The following is a 19959-nucleotide window of genomic DNA, read 5'->3' on the forward strand; positions in this document are numbered from 1 at the left end:
AGGGAGTAAGGGAGGGAGGAAAAGAGTGGAAGCAAGAATGAGGAGCTGTGGGAAGCATGAGGTGATCTGGAATGAGATTCCTGGCCCAAGAAATAGCAGGTGCAAAGACTCAGAGTCATGAACCTGGTTGGCACCTTTAAGGAACATCAACAATCAGTGGTGCTGGAGGAGAAAATGAAGGAACTTGAATTAGGTGAAAAGAGAGAAATCAGGCTCAGTGACTGTAGCTCAGTGGCTAGGGCCCCAGCTACATACCCCAGGGCTGGCCAGTTCGAACCTGGCCCAACCTGCTGAACAACAATAACAACTACAACAATAAGAAATAGCTGGGTGCTGTGGCAGGTGCCTGTAATCCCAGCTACTTAGGAGGCTGAGGCAAGAGAATCGCTTAAGTCCAAGAGTTGGAGGTTGCTGTGAGCTGTGATGCCACTAGCACGCTACTGAGGGTGACATAGTGAGACTCTGTCTCAAAAAAAGAAAAAAAAAAACAAAAAACAGAGAAATCAGTAGAGAGTCAACCTTACTGGCAAGCCACAGAAAAGGGTTGGACTTTTATTTAAAGTTTGATATGTTGCCATTGAAGACCTTTAAATATTAACATATTACTACATTTATTAATTTTTAAATAAATATCAATTTACTCAATTGTTTTAATTGCTAAGGTGGAAATATAGGGCTCTTCATCCCAATTCAATAATAAGACCAATGCATAATCAAAAAAGAGCAAAGGATGTGTATAGATATTTCTCCAAAGACAACACACCATTGGCCAATATGCACATGAAAAGATGTGTAGCATCATTAGTTATTAATGAAATGCAAATAAAAACTATGAGATAGGGCTTCCCTGGAATGATTATATTAAGACTTACAAGCATTAGGAATATAAAAGAGAACAGCCACTTTAGAAAATTCTTAAACTCTTTTTTTATGTTAATTTTAGAGATGAGTTCTCATTTTGGGCTGTCGCTGAGGTTGCGGTGGTGTCATCATAGGTCACTGCAGCCTTGAACATTTGAGCTCAAACAATCCTCCAACCTCCCAGAGTGCTAGGATTACAGGCATGAGCCACAGTGCCCTGACTTAGTTACTTTTTAAAAAATAGTTTTAGCAAATATGCGCTGCTCTGGGAGCTCTTAGTCATCTAACCAGAATCTCTTAATTCAGCTCTCATTCCAGTATCTCTGTGCCCCTGCTTGGAAAGTTCCTTGTGAAACAAATGAAACTAATGAGGACAAAGCCCATCAAAAGAAACAAGCATTTTACTTGCTGTGTATAGCGACCTCAGCACAACTGTGGCAAAGGTTGTAATGCAGATATTTCTACCACAGAGGGGTCATCCATAGTCGTTGTCATCCCCTTTTTAGTACTCAGACCCAACAACCTCAATCCGTCATCACCAGGTTTCTTTTCCCTGAAGCACAGTTATTTCTTTTCATCATGTTTTTGAGAAAGGCTTATTTTTGTGATTTACCTGGCTAACCATAAAATCAAGGCCTGTTCAGATAGAAAGTAAAATCAAATATACAGTCCTCTGAATGTCCAAGGATTGGCAGCTGGGCCTTTGGTTTTCATGAAATGCCTGGGTCAGCTGCACTCTTATGCTGGGTCCTCCCCACACACTGCTACCTTGTTGTTGATATTTTTCTTCTGCTAAGACTCTGGTCCTGCAGGCAGAATGCTTGTGACTGTATGGAAGAGTTTTCATCTCCTCTGTGGGCCTTTCTTCGCTATCTTCCACCATCAGTTGCTCTCAACAGCAGTCATAGGCTCGTGGTTCAATAGCTGAATGTTTTCAGCTTCGGTCAACTTGTGGCCTTTAACTGCTGTGAGAAATTCTCTGACAATCTCAGGACTCTGGTGCCTGAATGGTGTTTTTGATATGTATCTTAATGTTTCAAGTTCTATTCTCCAGAACTGTGTTTATTCTTTCCACTTTCTTTATGCTGTTATTTCAGGTCAGTTAATAACTGGAACATCTAGTAGTTACTAAGCCTCTCAGAACTGGCATCCTTACCTTCAGTGTCCTCTCTGCCTAGATAAGGAACAGTTGCTTTAGGTTAAAATGAGCCACTCACTTGGCTCACCTTAGAGGAATTTCCCTGAGAACAGCAGAGATGAGAAAAGGCTGGCCTGGTCAATTTTTCATCAGCTGTGAAGGCCCCTTCCTCCCCTGACACAGGTCTTTGCTTACCAGTACACTGAATGACAATGGCAAAAGAAATGGAGTATTGGCTGCCTTACCAGAGAGTGCAGATGAATTCCAGGCCTCATTTTTTAGGTCCTGATTCCGCTTCTGGTCACTTGTAGGCATTAGAAAGATATAGGCCAAAGATTGCCAGATAACAGGGAGTTTCTTGAATTCAAATTCCTTTCCCTAATGTCTGAGGTTCTGGAGAAGACAGCTTCCCTTCAAAAGGAGAGTCTAAGAAAGTAGTCTTAGGGAGAAGGTAAGAGATCCCTCAAAAAAACTAAACTCCCAAGGGAAGGGGCAGGGGTGGAAGGAGAAGGTGCAGAAGTTGTAACTTTCAGACTGTGTCTGTTGTTGCTCCTGGGACTGTCACTCCTGGGACAGAGTGAAGAGACTAGGTGCTCAGCAGTAACTTTTCTCCACAAATCAGAAATGATTTGGGGTATCATGAAGAACCTCATGTACTAAGTTTCTAGTTGGGTGGGGGTGTGGGCGGGATGGAAGATAAGGGGATTGCACAAAGTTTTTATTTGTTTTGAGAATGGTGATCTCCAAGGTGTTATTGAAGCCTATCTTTCTTCACTATCTTCCCACTGCACTACCAATGAGATGAATATGATACCAGAATTTCGTCTTCTGTGGGTTCTTGGTATTGGTGATTGGAAGAATGAATCCACGGACCCATAGATCAGTGGTAAGACAGGATTTATTTACAGAAAAAAAAGAATACAAAAACATCAAAGCTCCTGGCAAACAGAAAAAAAACCAAGTTGGGAGAAAAAAGCTCTCTCCTTGGGCTCTTTGTCCCAGGGTATATATACTCACATGGGTTCTTGTAGTTATATTAGGACAGGAAATAAATGGATATAGTCCTTTCTGTTGGGACAAGGTGAATGAGAGCATTAATGAAGAATACAGTCCCTTCCCCTGGGCAAGGTGAATGAATGTATTAATGAATGGACTGTGTCCATTCATGGAATTGAGGCCTAGGAAACTTACATGAAACTGACCTGGGCATAGGAAATGGGGGTTTGTTGCTAAGTCATAAGTGCAAGTGAAAGGAGACACCAAGACTCCCCAGCAGTTGTCCGGCCCCTGTGGCTACTAGAGCCAGGCTGGGGGTGGGGGGCGTCCCCTTGCCTACCCTCCAGCCTGCTGGTTCTTCTGCTGGCTGCCACCGCACCAACACTTCCCCTGGCGGAGGTGGCAGGTCCTCCATCCCAGCTCAGCTGAGCTGGCTGAGGAGCCACCTGTCCTGTATCAAACTGATTTCTGTTGAAAATAACTTTTAGGAAAGAAGAAAAATTCAGACTTCTGATAACATTTGCCTGACACCTGTGGAGAATTTTTGTGCTCCATTTGGAAGACCTGAAAGCTAGATAATCAGCAAAAATAACCTCTACACACCTTTTCCCCATTAATTAAATTAAATGATGTGCTGCCTACTATGCTGTGCAGATACACGTGATACTAGAGAAATGAAGAATATAGTATAGTCCTAGCCCTCAAGAAGAGGAAAGAGGAACATACTAGTAATCAGTTAATTACAGTAACAGTATTGGAGCAACAGCTATACAAACTGCTGAGCATTTTTAGGGTAGCACAGAGAGGAGCATCTCCCAGACTTGGAAGGGAGAACTGCCAGAGATTTCATTCCTTCCTGTAGGGAGAATATTCCTCATGCCACTAGCAGGGACCCAATCCACCAGCTATCCTGGATGGTGGGTCACTTTTGTAATCAAACCTTTTGGCATACAGTGCAGATCAATCAGCTTCTTCCAGATTCTTCTCAGGGTCAAAAGAAGGAAGCCTTGCTTGTGAATTTTTCTCTGTAGTATTTTCTGAAGTGAAACAGGCGAATTTGAGTAAAGTTTTATTTTCCCAAAGGGGTGATGTTCCTTTCTCAGAGCGTTAGAGTTTTTGCCTAGTCTTCCCTCCTCCCCCTCCTCTGCAAATGTGGGGGAAGGGGAATTGCAAAACATGAAGAGAAGCTTGATCATGTGGTTGTAATTAAAAACATCTAACAAAAAGTTTCTTCAGGAAAAAAGAAACCACAAACTTTTTGCTTTTTAAAAATTAAAAGAAAGATTACACTGTGAGGGGCTAGTTGGTTCAGTTGGTTACAACATGGTGCTAATAATGCCAAGGTTGTGGGTTCAAATCCTGTGTAGGCTGTGAGAATTGTGTATTGTGTATTCTGGGCTTATTTTGCCTCTGTCACTCACACTCAGCTACATATTGGAAATGACAACCTCTTGGACTTAAAGGTGGAATTAAATGTTGACTTCATTTCTTAATCCTCAGCAATGACATCTACCCATTCTGTCCCAAAGCCCCTCCGAAGGGGCTGGAAGAAGAAGGAAAAAAACTGAACAAATAGCATGAAGCCATAAGATAAAAATTTTAGTGAAAAAAATGAGAGTAGTAGAGTGGGACTGGCATTTGTGGTAGAGATGAGTCTGACAGCCACTGTCCACCTAGCTCCAAGGTTTCCTTGTCCCTTTCTCATAGTTCAGAATAGGGAGTCTGGGTGTGGCTATCACGTGCTTCCTTTACCTGATGGTCTCCTTGTCTCTTGTGGCTTTTTCTACATTGTTGAAATTGATTTTTTTTTAATGTTAAGATAATTGCAATTAGGCACAATGCATAATTTTCTCTTCTTCTTCTCCTCCTCCCCCCACAAGGACAGAATTTTTTCTTTATTTTTCTGGATATTCCGGTCTCAATGGTTTTGAAGACATTACATATTTGGTAAATATTTGTGGAGTGACTGTAATGAAGAGGTGTCCTTCAGAGGGTGTTTTCAGATGTTGAGATTTTATTTGCTGAACCTAATACACATATATAAAAGAACCAATGCCTGCCCAAGTTACCATTTACAGGACAACGACATGGTTGTAAAGGCTTTTGTTATTTTACAGAATACTCAGAATTGCCGATATGAAAAATAAATGACAGCTATAATCCCAGTGGAAAGTGAAATGTAGACATTTCCGATTTGACTATGGGACTCAATACTTTAAAAACAAAGTTAAAACTCACTTAAGGGAGAGAGCTATGTTTGTTGGCCATAGTCTCTTCAAGAAGAACGGATGGCTGATCTCATTTTGTTTAGGTTGTCATCATTGTGGGAGACTGGTTACTTGGAAGAGACTGCCAATGTTTGGGTGGCCTTCACAGGTGTGTTTATTGAAATAAGACTCTCAGTGATTGGCTGACTTTCAGACTCCACGGGCTGACCCTGATTGGTTAGTTTGTGAAAGTGTGCATACAAAAGTGATTATCACAGATAGACTGCATTCAAAACTGGTTCTGGTGGTTACTTGTTATGGTAACAGAACAAGCTCCTTTTCTAAGTTTGCGGTTACTTTATATTCTCAATATTGTAATTTGACCTAAAAGCAAACTACATTATTATTTTTTTGGTTTGTATTTACTTATGTTTAGAGACAAAGTCTTGCTCTCTTGTGCAAGCTAGGGTGCAGTGGTGTTATCATATACCATTGCAAACTTAAACTCCTGGGCTCAACCTATCCTTCTGCCTCAGCCTCTGGAGTAGCTGAGACTACAAATGTGTGCTGCCACACCCAGCTAATTTTTAATATATTTTTTTGAAGGAACAAGGATCCTGCTATGTTGTTCAGGCTGGTCTTGACCTCCTGGTCTCAAATGATCCTCCTACAATGGCTATCCTAAAGTGCTAGGATTGTAGCTGTGAAGCAATTGCACTTGGCCAAAAATTTGTTTTTAATATCCAAGTAATGGGTAATAAAAGTATTGATTTTATGTCTGAGCTTCTTAATACATTTTAAACACCTTCCTTAACTTTGTGTTTTGTGATAGGATGAAGAGCAGAGATTAAAGTTAAGGACAGAGTGAAGATGAATGAGGCCATGATCATGGCTTTGGGTGATGGTAGAATTGGGGTAAAAAACTGGAATGTATGTTGATCACATAACTGGATAATAAAAAATTATTTTCATTTTGACTTTTGGAATCAAATCAACCAGAAATAACTAGCTACATTCTGGTGATTTTAATTAATTAATGACACAATTCTCTCCTCTCATGCTTTTTTTCCTGTGACCTTGTAGTGCCCTTCCACTTTCACCTGAACACTATGACTTTGGCCAATGAACTATTAGCAAAAGCAGATCTGTGAATAAGTCCTTTGCTTTCTGCTTGATTTTTTTCTTTTTGGTGTGTGTGTGTGTTTATATAGATTTTATTTTTTAGAGCAGTTTTAGTTTCCTAGCAAAATTGGGTCAGAATTCTCATATACACCTTGCCTAGTAGCTCCATGCTTCCCCACTGTCAATGAATTGTGCCAGAGTGGTACATCGTTAGAATTGATGAACTTACATAGACACATTCATATCACACCAAATTCATCGTGCACATTAGGGTTCACTCTTCATATTGTATATTCAATGATTATGGAAAGATACATAATGCATTTACCCACTTGTATAGTTTCATAGTTTCACTGCCTTAAAAATACTCGGTGCTCTGTCTATTCATTCCTCCCTCCCCTTAACTTCTGACAATCACTAGTCTTTTTACTATCTTCATAATTTTATGCCTTTTCTATGTCATGTGGTTATAATCTTACAGTATGTCACCTTTTCAGATTTTCTTCTTTCATTTAGTAATATGCATCTAAGCTTCCTCTGTTTTTTTAATGGCTTGATAACTCACTATTATTTAGGACAGAATAAAATTTCATTGTCTGAATGATCCATAGTTTATTTAGACATTCATCTACTAAGGTCATCTTGACTACTTCCAAGTTTTAGTAATTATGAATAGAGCTTCTGTAAACATCTGTGTACAGATTTTTGTGTTGACATAAGTTTTCAACTCCTTTGGGTAAATACCAAGGACCATGATTGATGGACTATATGGTAAAAATGTGTTTAGTTTTATAAGACACTATAGCACTGTCTGCCAATGTGGCTGTACCATTTTTCATTCCCACGAGAAATGGATGAGAGCTCCTGTTGTTTTACTTCCTTGGCAGCATTTGGTGCTGTCAGTGTTTTGGATTTTTACCATTCTAACAGGTATGTGGTGATGCCTCATTATTGTTTTAAATTACAATACCCTCATGACTGAACACTCATGTTTAACATTCTTTGTAGGGCTATGGGCCATCCGCTGTTCAGATCCTTTGTCTGCTTTTTAATCAAGTTGTTCATTGCCTTTTTTTTTTTTTTTAGAGATAGAGTCTCACTTTATCACCCTCAGTAGAGTGCTATGACATCACAGCTCACAGCAATCTCCAACTCCTGGGCTTAGGCAAGGAGCTGGGCTCTTGCCTCAGCCTTCCAAGTTGCTGGGACTACAGGCGCCCACCACAAGCCCAGCTATTTTTTGTTGCAGTTTAACTGGGGGCCGGGTTCGAACCCACCACCCTCAGTATATGGGGCCAGTGCCCTACCCACTGAGCTACAGGTGTCACCCCCAAGTTGTTCATTTTCTTACTGTTGAGTTATAAGTGTTCTTTGTATATTTTGAATAACAAGATTTTATAAAGTTTTTAAATATTTTCTTCTTGTCTTTGTCCTGTCTTCTCATTCTCTTGACAATGTGTTTTGCATAGCAGACATTTTTAATTTTAATAAAGTCTACTGATAATTTATTTTTCTTCGTGGATCATGCCTTTGGTGTTGTATTTAAAAAATCACTACCAGACCTAAAGTCACTTAGATTTTTTTGCCTATGTTATCTCTTAGGAATTTTATGATTTTACATTTTGCATTCAGGTGTATGATACATTTTTGTGAAGGATATAAGATCTGAATCTAAATTTATCTTTTTGAGAGGTGGATATTAAGTTGTTCCAGTGCCATTCATTGAAAAGATTATCTTTCTTCCATTGTATTGCCTTTCCTTCTTTGTCAAGGTCAAGTGCCTATATATGTATCAGGTAATTTCTGGGCTCTGTATTCTGTTCCATTGAGCTATTTGTCTTTTTTTCACCAGTGCTACATTGTCTTGAGTACTGTAGCTTCGTTAAGTATTAAAGTTGGGTAGTGTCAGTCCTTTGTCATTGTTCCTCTCTTTCTAGATTGTGTTGGCTTTTTTGGGTCTTTTGCCTCTCCATATAAACTTTATAGAGTAAATTTGTTAGTATCTATCAAACAACTTGCTAGGATTTTTGATTGGGTTTTCATTAAATCTATAAAACAATTTGGGAAGAACTGACATCTTGACTAAATTGAATCTTCTTATTCTTGAACATGGAATACCTATTTACTTAATTGGTTCATCAATTTTTTTTAATCAGGTTTTGTAGTTTTTCTCCTATTGATCTTGTACAGATTTTGTTAAATTTATACCTAACCATTTATTTTTGGGGTGTGCTAATGTAATGTGTTCTTCATTGAGCAGTTCTGTTCTTTCACCTGCAAGGCTTATATACTATAGGGAAGGAATGTGTCAGACAATTGAAATTAACCCCTCAGGAAAAGGGAAGAACCTAAGGCAGGATTTATGGTAACAGTTGAAGACATAGGAGTCCTAGAGACCTTCCTAGAAGAGGGGTTAATCTGAAATCAACATAGTGGATTAGCATCCAAAGAGGAGTTTCTTTAGCTTCCACAAAATGGTATTGTATTTTTAATTCAAATTTTACCATTCATTGTTGGCAAATAGAAAAATGATCAACTTTTGTATATCAACTTTGTATCCTGCAACCTTGCTAGAATTGCTTATTAGTTCCAGTTTTTTTTGTTTTTTGAGACAGAGTCTCAATATGTTGCCCTTGGTAGAGTGCCATGGTGTCACAGCTCACAGCAACGTCAAACTCTTGGGCTTAAGCAATTCTCTTGCCTCAGCCTCCTAAGTAGCCAGGACTACAGGTGCCTGCCACAGTGCCCAGCTATTTGTTGTTGTTGTTGTCATTGTTGTTTTTGGCAGGTCCAGGCTGGGTTTGAACCAGCCAGCTTTGGTGTATGTGGCTGGCACCCTCGCTGCTTGAGCTATGGGCACTGAGCCACAGTTTTTGTTTCTTGATCTATTTTTGTTGTTGTTGTTGTTGTTCTGCTTGCTTTTGTTCTCAGACATTGCCAGGAGAACTTGCCTGGGTTTAGCATGCTGGAGAGTAAGAGATGTGTGGACAGTGACTATTATTCACCAGATACTTGAATCAGCCCAGCTGGGACACAAACAGTCTGGCCAATCCCAACCTATTAATAAACCACAGACTTTTGAGCTAAATAGGTTCTAATTGTTTTAAGCTACTGAATTGAGGTGGTTTTTTAAGTAGTATATTTGTGGCAATGAATAACTGATATGTATGTTACAATATAATTCTACCCCCAACAAAGTTAGCCTCTTTGCTATTCTTCTAATACACAAAATAAACTTCCTATTAGGATTTTTGTGGGCACTACTTCCTATGTTTCAAATGACTTTACATAGCTATCCCCATGGCTTATTCATTTCTTTCCTTCAATAATATTCACAAGAGTGAATTCAAGCTGGCTATTGTTGCTCAGTGGTTAGCATGCCTGACCCACACACCAGGGATGGGGGGTTCCAACCTCACCTGGGCCTCATAAAACAAAAAATTCAAAGAAACATCCAAGCCTTAGGAACCTAATTCTTTGTACCTTCGATGAAACTGAAACAAAAAAAGAAAATTACAAACTCAACCTGATACCCGACAAGGTGGTACCAAGACCGGCCACCTCATCCCTGAACCTGTTGCTGTTGCAGGGAATGGAGAAATTCTGCAGACACTAGCAAGGGAAGACACTGGCCCCTGGCATCCCCTCATGTGGACTTCTGGCAGGTCAATTCCTCCAGTGCATCTCTGATTGGTCTGTTTTCAAAACCTTCTCCTGATTGGTCTGTTTTCAGGACCCAAAAGCTCATTGGACAATTGCTCCTATATAAGCCCCTAAGCAGAAAGCCCAGATGCAGATCTCTGAGAGAGAGCAGGAGAGGAAGGAGATTTGGCTTTTTGTAAGAGCTGTAACACTTGTATTTCTGCCAATCCTGCTCTGCAAGGATGTTTGGCTCTTTGTAAGAGCTATAACACTTGTATTACTGCTAATCCTGCTCTGCAAGGACGTTTGGCTTTTTATAAGGGCTGTAACACTTGTACTATTGCTGATCCTGCTCTGCAAGGACATTTGGCTCTTTGTAAGAGCTGTAACACTTGTATTACTGCTGATTTATCCTGTTCTGTAAGGTTTGGCTCTTTGTAAGAGCTGTAACACTTGCTTTATAAAACCTATCTTACTGCTGATCCTGCACTAAAAGGAGACTTGGCTCTTTGTGAGAGCTGTAACACCTGTTGAATAAAACCTAATAAAACTTAACCTGTTGATCCTGTGGTCTGTCATGTTCATTGACTCACTGAGACCAAGAACCTGAAAGTCAAGTATATCAAACCCTAATAGCTATCCTTGATTATCATATCTTCTGGTATTTTCTATACACTTTCCTTTTAAAAAGGTCTGTAACCCTGCCACTAGAAAGGAAAGAATTTCTATTGTTCAGTATTATTCCAGTGCTTAGTGTAACTGACACAAAGTAGACATTATGTACACATAAACTACATTTTGCGTGATATACACAAGTATTTATTGAATAAAGGATTAAGTTCTTTGTTACCCAGTTGGAGGAAAGTATTTAAAATTGTATACAGAAACAGTACACTGTACCCATGATAGTATTAATTAAAATCCTAACCTCTAGTGGTTCAGAATGTCATTGTATTTGGAGTTAGGGCCTTTGAAGAGGTAATTAAGTTAAATGAGATCATTACATGGACCCTAATCCAGTGTGACTGGTGTCTGTAGGAAGAAGATGAGATTAGGATACACATACACACAGAAGAAAGTCAGAAGAAAGTCAGTGTGAAGATGCAGAAGGAAGACCATGTGAAGGCAGGGGGAGGAGATGGCCACCTGCAAACCAAGGAGAGAGGACTCAGAAGAAACCAATCCTGTCAAGACCTTGATCTTTGGCCACTAGCCTTCAGAAATGTGAGAAAATAAATTTCTGTTGTTTAAACCACCCAGACTGCAAAACTATGTTATGGCAGTGCTAGTAAACTACTACAATGTGTATAGTATAAAAATCACCAAACATACAGACATAAAAAAGAAGAGATATAAAAGGAATGAGATTTTAAAACAGTAATTTAAGAAAACATAGACTTTGGGTAAGAACTATAAAATCACAAAAGAGGTTTTGGAAAGCAAAATTACGTTAGTAATCTAAATGTGAAGTAAATGTGTTTGATAAAAAATAGGAAAACTGGCAATTTTGAAGATGATTTAGGTAGCTTGGCCTGAAGGAAAAGGACTTGGAGTAGAACAAATCATTCAGAGAAATCTGAAGTGCCTTGAGGAGAACAGAAGTAAAAGACAAGAGCACAAATATGGAGCATTCACTATTTACAAAATGTGTAATCAGTGGGATTTATTTAGCAATTTTCAGTGTGTTAGGAGCTAGAGGATATAGTTCAGTGGAAGCTGCTCTGAGAACCTAGGCATTCTGTAGTCAACTGTGCCAATTATTGCTTTTGTTGGTTTGTTTGCTTTTTTATTTTCTAGAGTACTTTTTGAAAAGGGATCTGAGCCCTTTAAATTGTTTTGTCCTTTTCTTGTGCCAGCTGGCACTGAGATTTTGTCAGTTGAAAATACCACAGAGACATTGCAAGAGGAAAAGGATTTTGCTTTCTGGTTCCAGCAGCTCCTTTCTATCTTCCCAGTGTTCAGTTCTGTTCTATTCACTTTCATGAACATGGAGAAAAGAAATTGAACATTCACGGATACATTCACAAAAATTTCTTGGACAATATGTAGAATAAGTATTGCAGAATGCAAAAAAAAAAAATCAAGACATTGTGGGGATCACACAAAATTAAAAACAGTGATTTCCAGCAGCCACTGAAATTCTTACTGCGGGTTCTCAAATGGCAAAGTCATAGATCAAAGACAAAATATTTGATGATTGCAAAGAAAATCACTGATAATATCATTGTGTAGGGAAGGAGAATTGTCATCAGATGAAATTTTTTTGATGTCCAAAAAATACAGTGCTTTAGTAATGCCATATGGGGGGATGATTTTTCAGGCAGCTTTTCATATATTCCATCCAATCTTTCCTCCTTTCTTCTCTAAAGATGTCCCTGCCTTCCTCAGAAACTACACCCACAACTACACACCAGCTTCTTAGTTTTCCACACCATATAATAATTGAATACCACAGATGTCAACAAGAATAAATTCCTCAAACTGTATTCAACAAAACTAGGGTTACATTTTTCAAAATTGTAAAGCTTATGGAAAACCCCACAAAATTGCAGTACAGGATCTTCTGTTTACCAATCAGCTCTTTATTCAGCCAACTCACAGAACCCTCTTGAATGTGAAAAATAAAAGCAGGAAAAGAAATCCAGTATGAGAAAGTTACCATTTTGAACACTAGAAATTGCTTTTGGAGATGTGTTTATTGAAGTAAAATCAACCAAAAATTTGTGGAATATGACAGACACCACCATAATAGAGTCTGCTCAGAAGGGACTGCATCCCTGGTACATTGCTCAAAAGGATTGTGTCCCTTGTACATTTCTAACACTTTCCTGATGTTATCACATCAATAACCACAAGGTGTTAAGAGTTAATGTATAATATCATATAACAAGCAATTGTAAGTTTCTACTAACCACATTAAGTAAAAATAAACAAGTGAAATTAATTTGTGTGTATAGATAGATAGCTATATTAAGAGACAGTGCTCTTGCTATATGGCCCAGGTTGGTAGCCATCTCCTGCGCTCAAGCAATTCCTCCCTCTACCTCAAAAAGCTGGGTCTACAGGAATAACACTGCTTTTGGCTAATTCTACTTTAACCCAATATTATAATTTAACATAATCAATGAAACATGAAATATCCCTCCTTCTGTACTACATTTTCAAAATATATGAGGGGTCTACATGGTGGCTTATGCCTGTAATCCTAGCACTTTGGGAGGCAGAAGTGGGATGATTGTTTGAGTTCAGGAGTTCAAGACAAACAAGAAGACCACCCTCCTTTCCTTCAAACAAAAACTAGAAAAAATATTTTGGAAGTGGTGGTACACGTGTAGTCCTAGCTACTTGGGAGCCTGAGGCAGGAGGATCACTTGAGCCCAGGAGCTAGAGGTTGCAGTGAGATATGGTGAAGCCATTGCACCATTGCACTCAAGACTGTCTCCCAAACCTCAAACAAATACCCTCCCCACCCCCGTCACCCACACAAACACAAATGGCTATCATTTTGGACAACAGAACTGTAGAGTACTCTGAAGGAAAAGGAAAAAATTTTGTCGATTTTTTACAGGCGGGATAAGCTAAGTTCAACAGTGTATGTAATATGCTTATTATATCAAAGGTCTTTTTGTGTAAGAAGGAGATGGTATCTTTCTAAAATAAGCCACTGTCACAAAGACAAACAAAACAATTGATACAATTTACATGTTTATAAAAATAAAAACAAAAATTTAGAGAGTAGAAGGTGATTATTTCAGTTGGCTAAAGTCTGGTAATTAAAAATCCATTACAGGTTTCCAAATGACACTCCATCTTCCCCCTTCTTCCATGGAAGTTTCCATTGATGTTACACGTAAAAATTGGGTGAAACAAACAGAAAAACAAACAATGTAACAAAAACACCAATCAAAACACTAGTACAGTGCTACTTACAGTATGGTTGGTTGGCATCACTTTGCTAAAAATTTATGGGCCTTTCCTAGAATCAATGTAGAATCACTGGAGATGAGGCCCAGAGAACTGGATTTGGTACTTCTTCCTAATAATTCTCTAGTGTGCTAAAAGTTGAGACGCATTTACTTTAAGAAACTCCAAATCTTCTGGACCATCCCCACGCCCTCTGTCTCTCATTTATCCTCTCATAGCCCAACAGAATGAGGTTGCCCAGCACCTTTTAATTCCCAACACCTCTTATAATACACATTGTCCAGCATCAATAAATTTTTGTGAGATAAATACCGCGTACACCACAAATTAAGATCTCTTTTGCTTTTATGCGTTCTTCCTCCTGCCCCCCATGCGACCTTGATTTTCTTCTTAAGCTCTTCCACTGCTTCACAGCCATCAGGATATGGTTCAGAGGAACACCTAGAACTGACAGCTATCCTGTTTATTCAGACGTTGCCCCAAAGCTGCCATTTCTCTTGACTGTTTTACACCATCACCCTCTCATTGTACATTTAACTTTTGTTTGGCTGACCCTCACCTTTCTTGATTGAGATTCAGTATTTCTCTAGGTGATGTCCCTTCTCTTTCCTCCAGAGTGGATGCTCAAGGACAGAAATCTGGGTGGAGAGAGTCTGAAGAGTAGGCAGCCTGCCTAACAGAAAATATCTCAATGGAGAAAATATCAGTCAGTTTTTATCGTACTTTTTCCTTTTATACTCCTTGAATTAAAAAAAAATTAAGATGTAAGTCACATATCATAAAATCCAACCTTTAAAAAGTGTACAAATCAGTGTTTTTTGTATGTTCACAAATTTGTGCAGCTATCACCATTACTTAATCTCAAAATACTTTCATCACCTCAAAAGAAACTCTACCCATTTCTCTCTCCAGCCACTGGAAACCATTCATACTTCCCATTGTTAAATTTTTGCTTATTCTGGACGTTTCATATAAATGAAATCATACAATAGGTGATCTTTAATGTCTGTGTTCTTTTCCTTAGTATGATATTTTCAAGATTTATTCACGCTGTTGCATGTGTTAGAATATTTCTTTGTACTGTCAAATAATATTTATTTGATTTTTTGACTTGCCTTTCCAGAGATCTCTTTCAGCCAACTTTCCTTTCTTGGTATCAGTAAAAGAAAGGAGATAAAGATAATAAAATTTCAAATACTTCGAATATTCACTCAAACCTGTACTGTTTGGCAGTACCATGAAAGGTGAAGAGCCTGGTTTAATTCTTCTGAAAGACTTTAAGAACTTGTTTTTATTACTGGTTTGAATAATGTACACAGGATGGCAATTAGTATATATACATATAAAGAAAGAATAGGAAACTGAGCCAGCCAGGAGTCGAACTTAGAATCTTCTGGGTCATAGTCAGACATAATCAATTGTACCACCAGCCCTCTCCCAAGACTTGGTATCAGTTGTCCAATTCTTCATTAGGATTAAAAAAACAGTTGCTTCGTGATACAAATGAACAGGACTGTGGATTCCTGCAAAGCAAACAAATTTTCTTTGTGGTCAATGTAAGTTACATTCTCTTAAGATATTTGTATTTATAAAGATATTTTGTACTTAGGAACAGCACACATGTGAGGGAATGACTATCATTCTCATTTTTTCATTGATGTGCTTATTTATTTCTATTGTTTGCATCTGTGAATGCTTCATTAATTTATGAAGTCAGTTCATTTATCCATTTATTAAATAATTTCATTTAAAAATATACTGAATGCTGATGTTAGGTGTGGGTCAGTAATTAGTGACCCATATACTTTTAAATTGTGATATAATGGAAAAGAAGTGGAATAAAATACATTATTGAGGTATTAATCATGTTTTCCATTTCACTCTCCAAAGAACCATAACTCGCTAGGAAAGAAATAATTTCGGACTCAGCAGAACAGAAAAGACATTAAGAAACATCTTCCTCTCTTCCAAATTAGGCGAAATATATGCAATAATCCAATAAGGTAGACACTTGAGGAACCAGATTCACACAGCAATTTAGAAGCTCATATTTAGTATGATTACACATACAAAATCAAAGAATTACAGTCGTTATTACATAATTTGACTAAGTATTATTGAAAGGCTCAACGTAGGCGAAACAGACCCTTGAAAATGTGAAAGTATTTGTAAGTGGGGGCGGTCCTTTCCTCTGAAAGTTAGAGGAAGCTCAAGGTTTGGTTCCCAGCGCAGCCACCACGCGTGGCCAAGCTTGTACAGTCCCCGAGTTACAATCATCCAACTTAGGTGCAGATCTCACGAAGGAAGGCTATTCCAAGTAATAGGATACCTGTTCCAACTTACATGGTAATTCAACTTAAGAGCAAACCTACAGAGCCTATCTCGTTCATAACCCGGGGGATGCCTGTATCCTTTTGCCTCAATTTCTTCATTTCCATACAATATTTTAAAGAACGCCTGGATATTTATGATACTCGACTTTTTTGGTTCCAGTAAGCCTGCTTGGTTGGTTTGTTTTTAATACCAGAGAACTCTTTTCAGGATAACACTTTTATCAGCACCAGGAGCCGCCGCTTTCACATCCAGTGATCTCAGTACAACACAAGGAGCTATTCTGAATGCTAATTCCCAGGCTTTGTGTGAACCTTAGAGACCGTAGACCCTGAGGCAAACAGAGAACCTCCTGGTGCTCAGGGGCAATGATTACCCAGCTTGGAGGAGTAGGAGGTAAGAGCTGAAAAAATCAGAGAGGGGCCTAGGGCATAGTTTGCTGCGCCAACACGGAGGTCGAGATAGAATGCGGCTCTCTTAGTTTGCATGTGAAATACGATGAAAAGCTGAGAGTTAGGGAAATTCGCGACAGTTATACGTTTTGTGAGTTGAGAAAAGTATTGTGGAACGCTGTGAGCAGGATTTGAACCTGCGCGGGGAGACCCCATTGGATTTCGAGTCCAACGCCTTAACCACTCGGCCATCACAGCCTGGCAAGAAGCTGCTATTTACACCTTAAAAATAATCATAAGGCCTTGAATGTTGCAATCTTTTCTATTAATGTTTGCCACTCTTGCTTACTTGGCATGTTTACTCCCAGTACGCAAAAGGAGGTCTTTCCCCAACTCCCTTGGACAAATCTCTCCACTTAGTCCCTTGCTACCCTCAGCCAATTTCACAATTTCCCTCCAGGCCCCAGGCGGCTCTTAACCTCTTTAAGAAAAGACAGCATTCCCCCATTACAAGAATACCCTGCCGTTTTTCATGTATTGCCTTGTTTTGCTTCATAGCTGTGGTAGGGAACGAAGTAAAGAGTTGTGTTAAAGTGTGCTCAGGATCCCATCCAATTGTACTCTTCACAGACAATACATGGTGATATGGAGGACAATTTGGGAAGATGTACCAATATTTCAAATACACATACCCTTTGACACAACATTCCCACAGATGTGTATATACTATCACACATGGGAGATTATGTATTGTGTTTAAGCTTATTCTCTGCAGCATTACTTATAAGAGCGAGAAAAGCCTGTCATAAATATTTGTTAATTTATTAAATAACTCAGAATTATTTAATTGAATAAATTATGACACAAGAATTATATTTGACAGAGAAATTTAAAGCCTAGGAAAACATTTAATAATAACTAAATGTTACTCAAGATCTGTCATCCTAGGATATTTTAAAATTGAGGTATAGATGATATGTATTAAACATACTTAAAGTTTACAGTTGGGTAAGTTTTGACAAGTGTACACAACTGTGAAGCCATCACCACAATGAAGATAGTGACTATATCTGCCACCTCCAATGGAATGCTGCTCTGCATGTCTAATTCTATGGTTTAGCAACTTACACAATATTCCGTTTATGATAAGCGTCTGAGGCCATATGGTAACCTGGTGGCATGTAGTTAAGCATTTAGTGTCTTCTAAGAATCTGGGAATAAATATTAAGCGTTTTTGAAAGGAAGAGTAGTTAATCATAGAGGATGGATAACTTCACTCCAAAATTCTAAAGGTCCGTGCTATGATTCATCCGTAGGAACTTACCAAAGCCTCCAAACAGTACCCTTATTCACCTTAGAAACTTCAAGCAAAATGAGCTCTGCTGGTCCACATGGCTCCAGTGGCAGAGCCACTTGCATTGTAGTCTGGGCCTGTAGCAAAGCCATTTCTTGTTCTGGGCCTCATTCAAAACTGGAAAATTTTCAGGTTACTCAGTAAATGGTTTAGTGTAGCAAGCCTAAATGTTGCCTCCAAAATCTAAACAGTTCTATTCTGTTGTACCATGTTCTTAATAGTAAGAGATGTCTGTTATGCTTCAGACAACTGGACCCCTAGAAATTTCACTGAAGGAGTAAGACTGAATTTTTGTGAGGTTTATTTCCCACCCTCATGTATGCAAATGTCTTAGCAATGTTTTAGAGAAGTTGTTAACCTTCTTATCACTAAAACTATGATCAAAATAAGCGACCAGAATGAAGTCTATGGAACGGTTAAGGTAGTAAAGGTCTCCATGGACTAGATCGTAACAAGGGGGTGCAGAGTCGATATACCCCTGAGATAAAGCAGATAAGGTGTACTGTTGACCTTGCCTACTGGTTCTGGTGGTTTTTATGATTAAGTATAGAGAAAAAAAATTACTATATGAATAGCTGCATGCTGGGTGCCAGGGAATGTTTTAATTTTCTTCATTACTGAAATTACATCTGGAATGTCAGATGCAATTGTAATAATTACCTGACTAAATTTAGAATAATCCACCCCATTCTCCAAAATCGATATCTTCTACAGTGGAATAATAATTTAAATAGAGATATGGTTCTTTCAGGTTCTTGATGGTGGCACCAATCTCTGAAATCCTTCTAGGAATGCAGTATTTCTTTTGGTTTACTATTTTTACAGACAGAGGAATTTCTAGTGTCTTCCACTTGGCTTTTTATATCATAATAGCATTCACTAGAGTAGTCATGAAACTAAAGATTCTGTCTAGAATTGGGGAAATAACTACAGGAAACGTTCAGGGACCCACTTGTGCCTATGCCTATAGTGAAATGGACCACAGGCAAAACTTCATTGATGGTTTGACCTCCACGGATTCTCATATTGCCAGGTGGATCACAGCGATGTTTTTATATCCGGAAATAAATGCCAGTTCAGGGCCTTTGTCTAGTAATTCTTGCAAAGAAAATGATGAGAGAAGCTGTAGCAGAAAGTGCAGATGGCACTCAACCCTGGCTCCCAGAGTCATTTTCTGGATAAAGAAACTGGGGTATACAGTTTGTGGAGGTCTTGAAATCAAATTCTCTAGGGTTCTGGTCTAGCTTTTCACGCTTGGAATTTGTGCAAGAATTGGGACCTTAGGAGTAACTTGGTTAATAAATTGTTTTTGTTTTTGAAAATATTTTATAGGAAAGGAGGAAAAAAATGAATAACAAGAATCATTTACTATAAAAAACATGCCTAGGCGCTAGGCAAAGCCTTCTGAATCAAGAAAGAGGCCAACAACCAATGCAGTTGTTTCCGTAGTGTAGTGGTTATCACGTTCGCCTCACACGCGAAAGGTCCCCGGTTCGAAACCGGGCGGAAACAAGCTATTATTTGCTGTTTTAGGTTATAAAGACTTTCCACTTTCCCTTTCCCTTATCTATTCATGAAAAACAAAACGCATCGCACTTGTTCTTTGAACACAGGAAGCTGTTCTGAGACGCGCAGTTTTTTTCTTCTTTACCCTATTCCCCTTTCCTTCCCTTCAGCGCGGCGCCTTCTGGGTCTGAGGGTTCTCAGTACAATGTCAGAGAAAGATGAACCGGCTACAGGCGCAGCGGGCACTGTCGCTCCTTATGGAATCTGGATTTCTACTGAAGGCAACAGCTCCACCTTGAAACCAAGTGACGACAGCGACTCGGGTGTCAGGCTACTATCACTCATACTTTATCTCTTGCTAGATAATTATTTTCAACCAAAATCTACTCAGCCCCTGAAGCGAAGGAGGAGAATGTTGCAGTGGGCAGGAGATCACTGGTAGTTAACGAAAAGCCCCAGTGTTCAAATACTGTCAAAGACGCAGTC

General features: G+C 38.9%; 2 non-coding genes and 1 pseudogene across 2 annotated transcripts; 1 reads left to right on the forward strand and 2 right to left on the reverse strand.

Moving 5' to 3' along the window:
* Positions 1–1599: 1599 nt before the first annotated feature.
* LOC100959615 lies at positions 1600–19818 on the reverse strand (annotated as a pseudogene).
* On the reverse strand, positions 16790–16871 carry TRNAS-CGA. The gene has a single exon. It is a non-coding gene; the product is annotated as a tRNA-Ser (tRNA).
* Positions 19407–19479, forward strand: TRNAV-CAC. The gene has a single exon. It is a non-coding gene; the product is annotated as a tRNA-Val (tRNA).
* Positions 19819–19959: the final 141 nt, after the last annotated feature.

Source organism: Otolemur garnettii, unplaced genomic scaffold (assembly GCF_000181295.1).
Source record: "Otolemur garnettii isolate 467f Iridium unplaced genomic scaffold, OtoGar3 scaffold00223, whole genome shotgun sequence".
In the NCBI taxonomy this organism is placed as follows: domain Eukaryota; kingdom Metazoa; phylum Chordata; class Mammalia; order Primates; family Galagidae; genus Otolemur; species Otolemur garnettii.